The following is a 13,374-nucleotide window of genomic DNA, read 5'->3' on the forward strand; positions in this document are numbered from 1 at the left end:
TATTAATTTTTTCTATTGTTTTTTTGGTCTCTACTTCATTTATTTCTGCTCTGATTTTTATTATTTCCCTTCTTCTACTGATTTTGGGCTTTGTTTGTTCTTCTTTTTCCAGTTCCTTTAGGTGCATTGTTAGATTGTTTATTTGAGATTTTTCTTGTGTGTTGAGATAGGCCTGTATTGCTATAAACTTCCCTCTGAGAACTGCTTTTGCTGTATCCCATAAATTCTGGCATGTCGTATTTTCATTTTCATTTGTCTCCAGGTATTTTTTGATTTCTTCGTTAACCCAGTCATTGTTCAGTAGCATTTGGTTTAATCTCCACGTATTTGTGGCTTTTCTGATTTTCTTCGTATAGTTGATTTCTAGATTCATACTGTTGTGGTCAGAAAAGATGTTTGGTATTATTTCAATCTTCTTAAATTTATGGAGACTTGTTTTGTGGCCTAATATGTGATCAATCCTGGAGAATGTTCCATGTGCATTTGAAAAGAACGTGTATCCTTCGGTTTTTGGGTGGAATGCTCTGTATATATCTACTAGGTCCATCTGTTCTAGTGTGTCATTTAAGACCAATGTTTCCTTATTGATCTTCTGTTTGGATGATCTATCCGTTGGTGTAAATGGAGTGTTAAAGTCCCCTACTATTATTGTGTTACTGACTATTTCTGTTTTTATGTCTGTTAATAATTGCTTTATATATTTACGTGCACCTACATTGGGTGCGTAGATATTTACAAGTGTTATATCCTCTGGTTGGATTGTTCCCTTGATCATTATGTAATGCCCTTCTTTGTCTCTTTTTACAGTTTTTGTTTTAAAGTCTATTTTGTCTGATATGAGTACTGCTACCCCAGCTTTCTTTTCATTGCCATTTGCGTGGAGTATCTTTTTCCATCCCTTCACTTTCAGTTTGTGAGTGTCTTTAGGTCTGAAGTGTGTCTCTTGTATGCAGCATATATATGGGTCTTGTTTTTTTATCCAGTCATTCACCCATGCCTTTTAATTGCAGCATTTAGTCCATTGACGTTTACAGTAGCTATTAATAAGTATGTACTTACTGCCATTTTTTAACTTTTTTTTTTTTTTCCTCAGTGTTTTAGTAGTCCTTCTCTGTTCCTTTCTTCTTCTATACAGAATTGATGGTCACTTTAGTTTGGCCTCTGTCTGAAAGCTGTATTCTTTAACTCCCCTCCTCCCTCCTTTTATGTTTTTGATATCATATCTAACCTCTTTTTTGTGCATTTGTATCCATTACGTTCTTATCATGGAAATAGATAATTTTTCCTATTTGTGGTCTTCTCTTTTCCCCTTAAATCAGTCCCTTTAACATTTCTTGTAGCACTGGTTTCTTGGTGACAAACTCCTTTAATTTCTGCTTGTCTGGGAAAATTTTGATCTCGCTTCCCATTTTGAATGATAACCCTGCTGGGTAGAGTATCCTTGGCTGTAAGTTTTTGCCTTTTAGCACTTTAAATATATCGTGCCATTCTCTTCTAGCCTGTAAGGTTTCTGCTGAGAAGTCAGCTGATAGCCTTATGGGGTTTCCTTTGTATGTAACTTGACATTCTCTTGTGGCTTTTAGGATTCTCTCTTTATCTTTAATTCTGGACATTTTGATTATGATGTGTCTTGGTGTGGGCCTCTTTGGGTTTATCTTGTTTGGGGCTCTCTGTGATTCCTGTACCTGGATGTCTGTTTCCTTCCTTAGGTTAGGGAAGTTTTCATCTATTATTTCTTGAAATAGATTCTCTGCCCTCTTGTCTCACTCTTCTCCTTCCGGTACACCTATAACATGGATGTTAGTGCGCTTGATGTTGTCCCAGAGGTCCCTTAGACTGTCCTCACTCTTTTTAATTCTTTTCTCTTTTACCTGTTCAGCTTGGGTAATTTCTTCTAGTCTTTCGTCAAGCTCACAGATCCGTTCTTCTGTATCCTCTACTCTGCTTTTGAGTCCCTCTAATGAATTTTTAATTTCCAGTATTGTATTCTTCATTTCTGATTGGTTCTTTTTTATATCTTCCATTTCTTTATTGACATTCTCACTGAGTTCATCTATTCTTCTCCCCAGATCAGTGAGCATCCTTAACACTCTTAGTTTGAACTCTCTGTCGGGTAGGTTGCTCATTTCTGTTTCACTTAGTTCCTTTTCTGGGTTTTTGTCTTGTTCCCTTACTTGGAATGTATTCTTTTGCCTCCTCATTTTGCCTCTTTCCCTGTGCTTGTGTCTACATATTAGGTAGGTCAGCTACGTCTCCTGCTCTTGGATAGGTGACCTTATGTAAGTTATGCCTTAGGAGGCTTCCAGTGTGCTTCCCTCAGTTCTCAATGTTCCAGGGGTGACCCCTATGTTGGCTACCTGTGCCCTTCTGCTGTGGCCTGTTTGCTCTCCCTGTAGGCGCCCAGGGAGGCTGAGTTATGCTCCTGGCCAGCTGTTGTAATGCTCAGCTGCTTTTAGTTTTGTGGGCCCTTCAGTCTCTTTATCAGCTGTGGGGAGCCCCAGCACAGTTGGCTGCAAGTTCTAATACCACATTTGTGTTGCAGTATTTCTTTTAAGTGAGTAGGCCCACAGCATGGCAGGTTGTTAGGCTCAGGGCCTTACAATTGCTGTAAGCCTCTAGCCTATTAGGTCTCTTGTCAGCTCTCTGGGGATTGCAGCTGGGTGGGGCTGGCCTCAGGCACAGGAGCACCCAATTGTTTCAGGCTTTGGAAGGTGGGGCAAACCTCCTATGTGGGTCTTTGAGAAGCACAAGTCTTCTGCGGCTGACAAGCCCTGCCGCCCACAGGTCCACACACCCAGTCAACACAGTCCTGCCCCGTGTAAGCGCCCCGACCTCCACAAGCAGACCCAGTCTCTCCACGGCGGGAGCCCCACACACTCCGCCACCGCCCCACACTCTCCACCTGCTCCTTGTGCATGCCCTGCCCCGCTCAAGTCAGCTCAGTTGCCAGGCTGCAGAGAATCCAGCCACCAATCTATGTAGGCCCACAAGTTGCCTGAGGGCTTGTTGTTGGGTGGGGCCAGTCTCTAGGGCGGGCTGCCTTCCCTGGCTGAGCTGGATTAAATCGGTGCTCTAGCGGGTGGGGCAGACCCTGGGCTAGCAGGCCTCAGGGAGAACTCCAATGGCGTCTGTGTCAGCAGGCCCACACGGGGCCACAACAATGGCCGCCGCCAATGTCCCAGTCCCTGGAGAGGTCTCACCCCTCACCGAGATGCACTCAGGGCCTATTAGGTGAGTCTCTTGTCACCAAAGCACTGTGCACCTTTCTTTCTGGTGATTTTAGGATGCTTTCTGAAACGGGTGAGTTTGCGCACGGGCCCTTTAAGAGCCAGTTTTAGTTTCTTTGTGAACCGGGTTTTCTGGGGGTGCTCCCCAGTGTTTTAGTAGCAGGCACAGTCAGATATTATGCCGCTGGTGTCGATTGTACTGGGTCCACAAAATGCCCACAGCGGGGGCGCTCCCCGGCTCAGGGCCCCGCGTCTCCAGGGAGGCTGCGGACCTGTGAGCTGCTCCCGGCGGCCGTGACGCTGGCGGCTTGTGAAGGTGGCGTTTTTCCTCTCCAGAAGGGAGTCTCTGCCTCTTCTACCCTGGTTAGGATTGTCCGTTGTTGCAGGAGTTCCTCTTATCCAGTTTTCAGTTCTGTCTCAGGGGTAATTTTTCCACGAGTAGTTGTAAATTGGCTGTGTCCGCGGGAGGAGGTGAGTTCAAAGTCTGCTTACGCCGCCATCTTGACTTGACAATCCGGTATCACTCCTTTTAACATTTTCTTTACTCCAAAAGTTAGTGGTGGTGATTGTAATTAAACTTTCCAAAGAGGGGGACCAAAGTTTGAAAAGAAGGGATTAGAAGTCCGCAAAGATCAGTTAGACACTCTGGTCCCCTCCTGCATCCCAGGCAGGTAGAAACCTCTCCCTCACTGATTTGGGCAGGAATCTGGAGGTTTCTTGCTTGGGAAAATTCAGTCAGGAGACTCCAGGCCAGGGACAGCAGGCATAGCTGAATATAAGTAAGAGGTGCCATACCAAAGAGAAGATTATGTAAAAACGCACATACTGAATGGTGAGACTATCTAGATCTCTTGTTCCTTTTGGACCTGGGCCTCTTGGCACAACATTGCTGGTAGGTTAAAGTTACTCAACAGATTCTTCCCTGGAGAAATTATATAGCTCCTCAGGGAAGACGTAGCGTTACCGACATCTGGCGATATCTCAACAAATTGGCTGGGTTCCACTAAACAAAATGCACCCATGCATGCAGAACCTCCAATCTGACCATTATTATCTCTTAAATATTAATAAATCAAAAATAATAATTAAACATTTGAGAGAAGCCTCCAACATGAAATACTGAAACCAAAACCAAATCAATAGAAAATGGAACCCAGAGGAAACAGAGACAATGCAGGGAGTAGAAGAAATCTTCAAAGGAGATAATACTTATCCATAAGAAATTTTAAAAACCCACAAAGATAATTAAAGCATGCTTACTTATTAAAAATATATAATTAATCAAAAAAAATCTATTATTAGGAAGATAAAGTCAAAGAAATCTCCCAGGTAGTAAACAAAATACAAAGAGATCCCATATTGTAGGGAAAAGATAAGAAATTTAGAGAATGAATCCCAAGGCATTCGATAAAAAATTACCAGGAGTACCAGAAAAAGAAAGCAGAGGAAAAAGAGGGAGAGGAATCTATTTAGAAAAATATTCAAGAACTGAAAAATATTTATTATCACTTTCAAAGTTTCGTCATCCATATCATGACATCTCATCACACACTTTCACAGATTTGTCAATGTTGTTCATTAATTTAACAAAAATTTATTGCATGTCCACTATGCTCCAGGTCCCCTACTGAGTCTGGGGATAGAGTGGAAGCCACATTAGTGGGAGCCTGCCTTCAGAGAGCTGACCCTCTGTGAGGCAGAGAGACAGGAATAAGTCATCCCACCAAAAAATGTAACACTGATTATGACATGTGATAGGAAGAAGTACATGGTGTCAAGAGGGACTGTTCGAGGGGCTTTGACCTAGTAAGAGAGATCAGGAAGTTTCTCTGAGGGGACAATGAGCCACAGTATGAAGGAAAAGTCAATACTATCTAACCACTGAGGGCAGGGACAAGCATTCTAGGCAGAGACAGTACAGTGCACAGGTCCTGAGAGATAAGTCAGCATGGTGTTCAAGTGACTGAGAGAAATCCAGTGTGGAGAAAACCGGGAGAACAAGAGGGGAGCACGGGTGAGGTGAGGCCAGAACAGAGGCCAGTGGGGTGCTGACGAGGCAGAACTTTGTGGGCTATGTTAGAGTTTTGCCTTTTTCCTATGGGTACATAATTGGAACTCACTGAAACATTTTAAGTGGGGGTGGAGATGGAATAAAATATATGTTGTTGTAAAGATCACTCTGCCTGCAATGTGGAGAGTGGACTGAAGGAAGGTCAGGGAAAGATGCTGTGGTGCTGGTAGGGGGCTTTCACAGTTGCCGTGCAGAGGATGCTGGTAGCTTGGACAAGTGTGATAATGATGAGGATGGAGAGAAGTGGGAGTCCTTGAGATATACTTAGTGGGTTAAATTGGCAGGATTTTGTGATAAGTTATATCAAGGGTTGATTCTTCGAATATTCTACAGAAAAACAAGTTGGCTGGTCTGACCAAAAAATTGAAGAGAGGGAAATATAAATTAAGAACATTAGAAATGTCAAAGCCAATATATCTACATATAGCAAAAATGTTTTAAAAATTAACCAGTGAGTGCTAGGTATAATTCTATACAGTGAGTTTGAAAATCTAGATAAAAGGAAAATTTTCTATGAAAATTAAAATGACTGTTTCCTTTCATGGTTTATGACATCCTGGATATCCAAGCTGGACATAAAAGAACCAGACTCAGGGGTGGCTCCTGTGAGGGGAGTGGGAGGATTTGGGTACAACTGGACAGGGTTCCAATCATGGCATCTGGAAATGCTCTTATCAGCTCTTCTGTGGCTCTTTAAAAATAACCTTGATAATCACTCCATGGTCCACTTTTGCCTCCCGCCCTAGTAAATAACAAACCTGGCATTCCTCTGGGGAGTCACTGGATGGACGAGCTGTGATCTCTGCAGCATCCTCTCCTGCATCCAGAGCTCTTAAGGACGTGCTGTATTTCTCACGTATCTTTCTGACATTTTAGCAGGACCGTAGGGAAAGGGAAAATAATGTATATGTTTTTTATTCTATCACATTAAACTAGAAGGAGTAGTGGATATTTTTCTAACTGTATCTTTACAGTTAAAATTTATTGTCATAATTTAAAAATATGATAATCTTTGAATTAAACATTCAAAGAAAAATATTTTTCTCACATTTATCTCCTCTCTTTGTCTTAGAATTCTTATTTACCATGAAGCTTATTTAAACATAAGGAACATCACCATTGGTTGTTGGGTCTCATATATTATGTCTGTATAATTTAGAATCATAATCTGTGAAATTAGGAATATAATCTAAAGAATTTAAGAGAAAGCAGTCCATAAATTTGTGAACGCCAGAGAAGTTTCTGTGCCTCGGAGCTTTTGGTATCTCTCTTTTAAAAGATCTGGCAGAAATGAACTCTGAATAAAGCAGAATGAATAATTAAATTCCTCTTCATGCAACTACAAGGCATTTTGGAATAAAAAAACAACAATAACCAGACAGCAATTACATATTTTACAGGTTACAAATTTTGTGGTTTTACAAACCAATGCTGTGGTGTGCTAACTTGCGATCAAAAGGCTAACAGCAGCATACTGTGAAAAACTGATTTGGTTGAATGGTCCTGACACAGCTGTACTTAAAATCCTATATCTCATACCTGTTTTCATAAATGGTGACCTGGCGCAGCACACAAAGCCAGGGATCAGACTAAAGGGCAAGGAATTAAAATATTTAAAATCTCCCCATGATGTTACTAATTTGCTATTTGTATTAGAAGAAACTATGTTATAATGCATTCTGTATCTTAAAGTATAACTATATTTGGGCCTCAGAAACTTTTATACGGATTTATTTTATTTTACTTTTCCAAAATACTCTCTTAACTTTCTTTTGCTAAGAAATTACTCGTGTGTCACCAGAAGTCCTGCATGACCTAGAGAAAAAAAAGAAACCTTGTACCTCTCTCTCCATCACTGAGGACCATTGATTTTTCCCTCCTCAATGTCTCTCTAATCAGTCTAGCTTGCCTCTCTCCCCTGCGTCCATTCTGGGCCAAAACTCCATCACTTGGTTCTTGTACTGGTGAAACAGCCTCCCACTTGTTCTTGAATCCATTTTGCCCTATCAAGCAATTCTTTAGGGAGTAACTGGCATGACCCCTTTAAAATGATAATTTTATTATAATACTCCTAGCTATCACTTCTTAATGACTTACCCATGCTCTTGAGGTAAAGTGCTGTCAAATTACAAATGCAGCTCCTGAAAAAATCCCTGAATGTCTCCTTCCCAGCACTGATCACAGTTTGTGAATAGATATTCACTGGTGTAACTTTACTCCTTGCTCTGTGTATTCCCCATTGTGATCATGTTGTCATTGATTTCACTTCTACATATGGATAAATCTCACAACACATTGTTGCTGTTTCAATTCTAGACAGTCTATTTTTAAAAAGATTTTAAAAATCAGATAAAAATGGCTTTAAATGTTTACCCTTATCTTTTACCATTTCTGTAGCTCTTTATTTCTTTATATAAATAAAACTTTTGTAAATAAAACTTTATGTAAATGAAACTTTTAAGGTGGTATCCAACCCGTTGCCCAAAGAACTTCCTTTAACATTTAACATTTCTTATAAATGGTCTTCTGGTGATGCATTTTATTGACCTTTGTCTGTCTGAAAAAGTCTTCGTTTTTCTTTTATTTTTGTTCGGTTAAGATTTCAGTTTTGACACTTTTTTCTTTTAGTTCTTTGTTATTGACTAGTTTTGCATTATTTCTGCTAAGTCTGTTGAATAGTTTGTCTTTGTTTATTTTTAGGTAATGTTTCTTTCTTATTTGGTTGCCTTCATGGTTTTCTTTTTATCTTTGTTTTTTAGCAGTTTGACTATGATGTGTCTAATTTAAAACAATATGTACTTGCTTGGGTTTCTCTGAGCTTCTTAGATCTGTGGTTTGTTTGTTATCTTTCATTAATCTTTGCAAATTCTCAGCCATTACCTCTTCAAATATTCCTTCTGCCCCATTCGCCCTATTTTCTCTTTCTAGAACCTAATGGTACGTAGATTAGACCAATTGTTATTGTCCCACACTCTTGGATGCTCTGTTCTGTTTCAGTGTTCCTTTTTTCTTTATGTTTGGATAAATTCCATTGGTCTGCCCAATTTTACTGATTCTTTCCTCAGCTTTGTTCAGTCTGATGATAAGATCATCCAAATAATTCATCTATAATATCATGTTTTTATTTCTAGAATTTCCACTTGACTTATTGTTTCCATCTTTCTGCTAAATTCTTCCATTTATTTTCTGGGAATGTTGTCATCTTTACCATCAGAAGTTTTAATATAATAAGCATAGTTATTTTAAAGACTCTATTTATTAGTTCTAACACCTTGGTCATCTCTAAATCTTTTTCTGTTAAATATTTTCTCTCAATTTTTTTTCTTGCTTTTTTGTGTGTGTCATAATAAATACTATTTCATAATAAATAATAATATTATAATAAATAATATAGTCATGCCTTCTCCTCTCTGGCCCTTAGTTTTGGGGATTGAACACGTCTAATCAGTAATTAGACTGGGTTTTGGTTTTGTTGTTGCCGTATGGAAATTCAGTGCCCAACATACCTCAGATTCCTCCAGGATGGACTGCTGCTGCCTTGTGTTTAGTGTTGGATTTGGAGTATTGGGTGGGTTTCTCCAGGTTTCTGGTCCACTCTCCACTCTGAGCAGCCCCTGCACTCACCGGCCACAGTGAGGGGTTCTCTCTCCATGCTCTTCTCAGCCTTCAGTGATAGACTCCTGTTGCTCGTTACTCAGTGTTAGGCTCATGGTTAGGAGGGTGAGTTCTTGTCCATCCTGGTCCAGCTTCAGTCTTAGGCAGGCCCTGTGTACTTGGGACTCAGGTATATAATTTCTCAGCATTTCTCTCCTTCCCTCTCATGAGAGCCAAAGTCTTCCTTCTATCTATACGTGTATTTCTCTGTGTGTGTGTGTGTGTGCGAGCGCTGTATGTGTCTGGGGGTGGATGGTGTTGGATGGGAGATTCCTTCTGCTCCCCTAGTGTTAGCAGATTTCAGCTTTCTATAAGTGCATGGTCCTAAGCTGAGCAAATGTCTCCCCCTTCCTTCAGGGGCAAGCAACTTTTCTTTCTACTCTTCCTCACCGAGGCGTTTTGTCTTCGCCTGGACCCTGAGAGCCGGATGGTTTATGAGTCCTCTCCAAGGAGCTTAAGGCTTTTGCTTTGTGTGAGGTCTAGGGCTTGGGTTGGATTTTATACCCATGTGTCACTGAGGAGTCTCTCTCAGTTTCCTCCCTGCCCCAGTCTTTTTCACAGTATCTGGCATAGGCTCATGGCAAAAAAATCATGTGTGAGTATGAACTCCGCTGTTTGTGTTAAAATTGGAACTGTTTCTTCTTCTGCACTTTGATGCCATTCACTTTTTCCAACTATACGGTGCCAATGGTGATACTGTTCATGTTCCTCTCTCCTTGGAAGTGCAAGGGAACAAGATTTTTTTCCCTTCTTGACTTCAGAAAGCTATTTTGTGTGTATTGGTCACAAGTAGATTTTAAGGAAACACTTTTAAGCATAAAATAAAACCCAAAGTCATTCTGTAATAGTATATTATAAAAAATAAACAAACGTGTTTATATGACAATAAAATGGGTCAGATGATAGTTTAGGACTCTTCTATATTGGTTAGAAAAACAGTAGTGGTTTTTTGTAATCTTGGAAATTATATGAAATTATTAGATAGTTCTGGTGTTCCATAATTATCTCAGGACTCTTCGTCAGTATCACTTTTTAAATTCCTATGTACTGTTAAGAAGCCTCTGCAAACAAGAATTTTCCAACTTTGCTCCTCAGTGTATTTAGAAAGTCTTTTTTTTTGTGAGGAAGATTGGCCCTGAGTGAACATCTGTTGCCAATATTCCTCTTTTTGCATGAGGAAGCGTGACCCTGAGCTAACAACTGTGCCCATCTTCCTCTATTTTGTATGTGGGTCGCTGCCATAGCATGGCTTCATGAGTGGTGTTGGTCCATGCCCAAGGTCTGAACCCAGGAACCTGGGCCACTGAAGTGTGGCATGCCGAATTTAACCACCATGCCACCAGGCTGGCCCCAGAAAGTCTTTTATAATTTCGTTCATGAAGTAAAGAATGTTCGACGGTCTCTACTGTCTGTTTCTTTTTCTCATGTCTCTTTAAAACAACAGCAATAACAGTGACCTTTTACTGAGGACTTATTAAGTGTCAGGAACTTCTGGATGCTTTATTTGCATTAACTCATTTACGCTTCACAACAGTCTTGGGAGGCAGGTGACATTTAATCCCTTTACAGCTAAGGAAATAGGCTGTGACCTGTCCAGTGTCCAGTGTCCTGTAACCCCTGAGTGGCTGGGCTCGGGTTCAATCCTGAGCAGTCTGACTCTGGAGTACTTAAACACAACAAGGAAGCCTTCTGGTTTTCGATAATTTTGTGAAGGTTTTAGTTTTTCTAAACAAGCAAAAGCAGAGACACCATGGGAATTCAAACTTAAATACTATTTTCTTAGTGCCTTTTCATATAAAAAGTAAACAAAATGTATTTTGTCTATTATCTGATTTTCTAGCTTGATATTTTATGCTTTGCATTTTACCTCAAACCTTTCTTGGAGCTGGGAGTCTCTTTTAGGCATACTAGTAGTAATATTAATGTGTGTTACTAAATGTAATTTGGGACAAATAGAAGAAATAATTATTCTCACTGGCTGGATATTGGATGACATTAAGGAATAAATATTAAATTATTTTTGGTGTATTAATGGTACTGTGGTTATGTTTAAAAGAGTTCTTAGCTTTAAGAATTCATACTAAAATATTTCAAGAGGAAATAATATCATTCAAGGACTGGCTTCAAAATAAAGTTGGTACAGGTAGTAGATGAGGGTATAGAAAAAATGATTGGCTTGAATTGATAATTGTGAAGCAGGGTGAGGGGGGAGTGTGGAGGCCATTATTCTATCCTATTTGAAATGTTCCATAACAACAAGCAAAAAAAAAAAAAAGAAATAGTTATATGAAAGGACATCGTTGTGATATCACAATATTACAGTTTAGTTCAAGGAACTGTAATAGGCTTGTCTGCCTAATATGTTCTAGACAATGGCAATACAAGGATGGCTAAGATATAGGTGTTTCTTGTGGGGCAATTATATGCTAGTAAGAGGGAACATAATAATAAATGATATTTCAAGACAATACAGTATGGGTTATGATTTTTATTTATTTTTTTGATTTTTTAAATTTTTAAAAATTTATTTATTTATTTTTTTGTGAGGAATATCAGCCCTGAGCTAACATCCATGCTAATTCTCCTCTTTTTGCTGAGGAAGACCGGCTCTGAGCTAACATCTATTGCCAATCCTCCTCCTTTTTTTTTCCTCCCCAAAGCCCCAGTAGATAGTTGTATGTCACAGTTGCACATCCTTCTAGTTGCTGTATGTGGGACGCCGTCTCAGCATGGCCGGAGAAGCGGTGCGTCGGTGCACGCCCGGGGTTCCGAACCTGGGCCACCAGGAGCAGAGCGCACGCACTTAACCGCTAAGCCACGGGGTCGGCCTTGGGTTATGATTTTTAAAAGTAATAGACTGCTGAAGGATTGGCACAAACCCTGACAAAGTGTGTTAGCTCTCAGAAATCCTATGAGGATCGGATTATTGTCATCTCACATGTTAGAAGAATATTTGAGGACAAAGGAAAATGTTCACTTTAAATTTTTAAGTAAGAAAAAGCACTTTAAAATTTGGTAATTAAAAATTAATTTTAATTAAAAAAGATTAAAGGCGACACACCTGTAGGGTCACAGACGCCGGCACTCGCCTACATGCCCTATAACAACCATATGTTCTTCGGACCCTTTTCTGGGCAGCACGCCAACCATCTGATTTGTAACTGTTTCTCTCAAAGACCATCACTGTCTGAGGGAACCCAGAGCCCTTCCACGTAGAGCCCTTCCACGTGAGCCACTGGTCCTTAGAATGTTGGCCGCACAAGGACAGTTGGGCCGTTGGCAAGCACACCGCCTTTGTCCCCCTGCCTATATGAGCAACCCCTCTCTGCTTGCAGTAGTGGTCACTCTGTCAAGTGGCGGCCACTGGGCACTCCCTGTAAGTAAGACCCAATAAACCCTTATGTCTCGTCCGCCGTCTCCAGGTCTTTTCTTGGGGCTTTCCACAACCTATCCCGCACTGCTTAAGCGACTGGGCCAGCGGCCAGACAACACCAAAATGTGAAACTTAGTTATCTTTGGATGGTTAGAATGTAAATTGTTTTAAAAAAATTATTTTTAGTTTTCAAACAACATACATTTAGCCTGTATTATTTTTTGTAATAAAATTTATGCATTTATAAATTTCAATACAATTTTATTTATAGTGAGATTTTTAGTGATATGTTTATGCAAGAAAGAAAAAACAACATAAGTTCATGTTGGAGTAATTGTAAATTTTTTATGCTATGGGGAAGGAGAAAAAAGTCACCAGAAGGGGCTAAACGTGTTAAAGTAAATTTATAATTTCATGAGAGTGGCTAATATGGTGTTAGGTCTTCCACATACATTGGGATTTTATTGAATTAAACTTGGCAATTCCTGCTAGCTAAAGGAGCTGGAGAATGAGACACTGTACGCTCCTGAATTGGAATGTTATACATAGTCAAGTCAGGTGAAGAAAGAGGAGAAACAGCAATTATTTGTTTTATTCAAACAAAACTTTTATAATTTTTAAGCAAAAGAAGCAAAAAATTTTAATCTTTAAGCAAAAGAAGGATACATTTGAAGCATATAAAGATTGACAGAATAAATTTATCTGTCATAAACATTGATTTATTAGTGCTATAAAATGTCTGAAGGTAACTTTTCAAAACAGCAAATGACATGAAATACATGATAGTCTTTGTAAAAAAGTGAAAATTCTAATATTATACCTCTTTCATCTATATTTGTAATACCCTTTCATTTGTCAATGTACTTTTTCCAGCATATTTGCATATTTGTAGTATGAAGTAGTTAGTATGCATGGGCTGGCATTCCTAAAGTATCCAATATTATCAATTGGTTCTTTCTTTTGAGGTCTATCATCTTTCTTTCATTTTTGGAAATGTATTTCCATTATTTCTTTAAATATCTTCTTCCTTTTTTTTTCTTACTCTTACT

Source organism: Ceratotherium simum, chromosome 12, assembly GCF_057802395.1.
Source record: "Ceratotherium simum simum isolate JZ-2026a chromosome 12, ASM5780239v1, whole genome shotgun sequence".
Taxonomy (NCBI): domain Eukaryota; kingdom Metazoa; phylum Chordata; class Mammalia; order Perissodactyla; family Rhinocerotidae; genus Ceratotherium; species Ceratotherium simum.